The following is a 3,708-nucleotide window of genomic DNA, read 5'->3' on the forward strand; positions in this document are numbered from 1 at the left end:
GTCTTCCTTTTATACAATCAGATCTTCATTATTTTCTGAAAATTGAGCTGCTGTTTGCTTAGCTCAATATTAATGGTATTACAATAGATCCTCATACAAACCCAATTCATCATCTGAATTGTAAATGTAAAACAAATGACAGATGTTCCTAATTTTTAAATACATTTTATTCATAGATATATTTTACTGTTATGTTTTTACATTACACACATTTAAAAAAGGAAAATTAAAAAGCTTGGGTGATAACAGGAGGAGATGGAAGAGCTGGTCATTTCTACTTACCTTTGTTTGAAAGTTAGTGATCAGCCAATATTTCCAACGAGACTTTGCTGTGCAGGCAACACAACTTAATTGTTTCACTCTAAATTGGCTAGGGAAGGTCGATCCTTTTTGTCTCTTTGTAAAAAAAACACTTGTTATAAATTTTGTCCACAAAAGTTGATCAAATATGGGATGGCTGTCAAAAGCAATTACAGGGGTCATCCCCTGAATGCAGTTCACAGCAGAGTAATCTGAAAAGTGGCAAGTCACAGGCAGTATATTGATTCTATTTTTAGGGAAACTGAATTCCTCAGACTGGGCTTTTTTTTTCCAAGTTGCTCTAACTAAGTTCAGAAGACAGCTGGGCTGGGATCATCTTACAAGTCCAAGCCTTTATAAAGTTAAAGCAAAAAGGAAAAGATTGAACCTTTCGCTTTTTTTAATTTGTAGGAGGTAAACATTTCAGACTGTACTAAAGCAAGTTTTCCTCCTACTTACTATTTTTATTGAACAGGGAATTCAGAGTAAGATCAGAGATATGAGTAATCTAACTATTCAAAGTAGATGATGACTCTTTGGCTTGGGTTCCACAGACAGTGAGGGGAGCCATAGTGTTTGGAATGGGTTAAGGAAGGTTGGTCCTGAACTGCGGGCAATGTAACCTTATGCTTTTGGTGACGTAAGGGTCAATGCATCAACATGTGTTGGATGTGGTTGTTTACTTGTCAGACACGTGGACTCTGCCTTATAAATAAATGCTGTTGCACTAAGCAGTACGGGTCTTTCCCAGTGAACACAAAACCCTACTTCATAATGGTCCTGGCCGGTCTTAAATAAAAGTTCATTACATATTTTTAGTCTATTTGTCTATCAGGCACTACTTGAATTAAGGGCAGTGTCAGCGCACATGTGGGTATTGAAATAAGTACACTTTCATCAGTTTAAAGTAAAGAATAAATGTGGATTGTGTAGAGGTTAAAGCTGAAATGCAACCTTAACATTCTTCTTCCACACTTGTAGAGTTGTCTCATTCAAGTAGCTATGGAGTCCCCTTTATAATTACCCCTTGAGTGGGGTAAAACATATTGGAGAAAGGGAGTCTTGTGTGGAAATGTAATCTATAGACTCTTTGGCTAGTTGAATATGTTACAAAAGTAACATACAAAGTATTTTTTTAGCTTTCTTTGGAGTGCGACTATTGCTTTTCTTCTTTGGAATTCCAGAGGGGATTTGGATGCGTTTCTTTGGTGAGCACCTGCAACAGAAAATACTGGTTCAGAAACCTCATCATGCCTCCTGTTTCAGTCATTATAGGAAATTGTCTCATTGCCCTGCCTTCTTTCCCAGACTGGGCAGTAATGTTTTATCTTTTACACCCTACCCTCACCCCTGGCTACATGATGAACGGTGCCACAGGGGCTTCCAGGCACGCGTTGGTACTCTATAACACTTTCACTTACATAAAAACTCAGCACGTCAAATGGTCTTCACTGCTATACCTTTCCTTGAATTTTACTGGAGCTTATTGATTATTATTTCACAGTATTTATATAGCACCATCATATTATGCAGTGCTGAACAAAGTCACTAACTGTCCCCTCAAAGGAGCTCACAATCTAATGTCCCTACCATAGTCATATGTCATTAATGTAGTCTAAGGTCAATTTTTAGGGAGAAGCCAATTAACCGTACTGCATGTTTTTGGAAGGAAACCCACACAAACACAGGGAGAACCTGCAAACTCCATGCAGATAGTGTCTTGGCTGGGAATCAAACCTGGGACTTAGTACTGCAAAGGCTGGAGTGCTAACCCCTGAGCCACCATGCTGTCCTAATATTGATGTGATTTATCATTGCTGAATTTGAAACTTACTTGCTCGTGAATTTCATTGCTGGCCCTGACATTTACTGGGGGTTTCTGCTTTCCCTGACACTTGCTATGGGTTATTGTTTGAGGTTATCATTTCTACCCCCGACATTTACTGAGAGTATCCACTGGGATTTACTGCTGGCCCTGGTATTTGCTAGGGTTTAAAACTGCTGGCTGTGAAACTTACTGGGGGCTACGGATGGCCCTTGCACTTGATGGAGGTTATTCCCTGGGATTGTTGCTACCCCTGAACCATTTTTTGTTTTTTTGTTTTTTGCTAGGAGGACAAATATTTGACTCACCAGATGTCCAACAGGTAGCATTCAGAATCTTATTTTAAAGGTTGCCCTGGGTTCATATTTTATTAAAAACAGCTGCAAAGTGCAGAAGTTGACCTGTTTCAAACCAAATACAGAATTATTACTTATTTGCTAGTACCCAGTGCAGACTGCTGCTGTTAGTGAATTGTTCCCACAGATGCCTGAAGATAATCATATGCTGCACAGGGCAATAAATCTATGGTGAGCAACCTGCAAGCTGTAATTTATATTGTAAAGATAACTATACAATGAACAAACCACATCCTTTTTCAACACATAATATTATATAGTTCCCACAGCCACCACCAATTTAACACTAACAATGACTATGCAATAAAATAGGACTTTATGATCATTATGTGAGGGGTAAAATACAAGGAGTATCCACAACAAAAAATAATAAATCCATACAATTGTATTGATATTCATAGGACACATGATATCAGCAACTAAATCCACCTGCGTCACAGATCCATTAGGAAAATCAGATGAAGTCGAGTTATCTGTGAATGTCACAAATTGGAGCAATATTTAAATGGAAAACGTGGCAATGCAGCCAAAGGTGCATGGATTTAAACTGGATTGCTTTTCTTATGTAAAAGAGAGATAAGATGTATCCAAATCCACAACTGAATATAATACTTTTCTTAGATGATAATCAGCATAAAACTAAATAGAGTCCACAATTGTAATTTTGAGAAACATGCTCTGTATTTCAGCTGCTGCTTTAGATCCGTAAATGTTTTTCATATCCAAAAGTACTGTGCCTGTACTTTGAGTAAAGTATCTAACATTTCAATATGGGTCTACTATGTGTCCAAGGAATGAGCAGGGCTAAGGTACCTGCACCACATGTGTTAGTATACAAATCCAACTTTGCATTAATATTATTATTATTATTATTATGATTAATAATATTAATAATAATACTAAAAAACAGGATTTATATAGCGCCAACATATTACGCAGCACTGTACATTAAATATGGGTTGCAAATGAAAGACAGATACAGACAGTGACACAGGAGGAGGAGAAGACCCTGCCTAGAAGAGCTTACAATCCAGGAGAAGAGGGAAGTCTCACACAATAGGAGGGGGATATGTATTGGTGGGAAGTAATGAGGGTTTCGGAGACAGAAGAAGATAGGTAGGCAAGTTTGACAAAGATGGGTTTTGAGTCAAATGAGCAAAAATATGCTAAATAGGAGGAGGAAGACCATTCCAGAGAGTTGGGGCAGCTCTAGAAAAGTCTTGGAGC

At 38.0% G+C, this 3,708-nt stretch overlaps 1 protein-coding gene across 4 annotated transcripts in view; it reads right to left on the reverse strand.

Moving 5' to 3' along the window:
• FGF13 (fibroblast growth factor 13) overlaps window positions 1-534 on the reverse strand; it is a 236,163-nt gene extending 235,629 nt beyond the window's left edge. For 2 of the 4 annotated variants that reach the window (XM_072430403.1, XM_072430402.1), the window contains exon 1: window positions 283-534. The gene's annotated coding sequence lies outside the window, so the exon portion shown is untranslated. The remainder of the gene's footprint in view (window positions 1-282) is intronic. The other 2 variants (XM_072430404.1, XM_072430399.1) reach the window with 1 other exon arrangement.
• Window positions 535-3,708: the final 3,174 nt, after the last annotated feature.

The sequence above is a fragment of the Pyxicephalus adspersus genome, chromosome Z (assembly GCF_032062135.1).
Source record: "Pyxicephalus adspersus chromosome Z, UCB_Pads_2.0, whole genome shotgun sequence".
Taxonomy (NCBI): domain Eukaryota; kingdom Metazoa; phylum Chordata; class Amphibia; order Anura; family Pyxicephalidae; genus Pyxicephalus; species Pyxicephalus adspersus.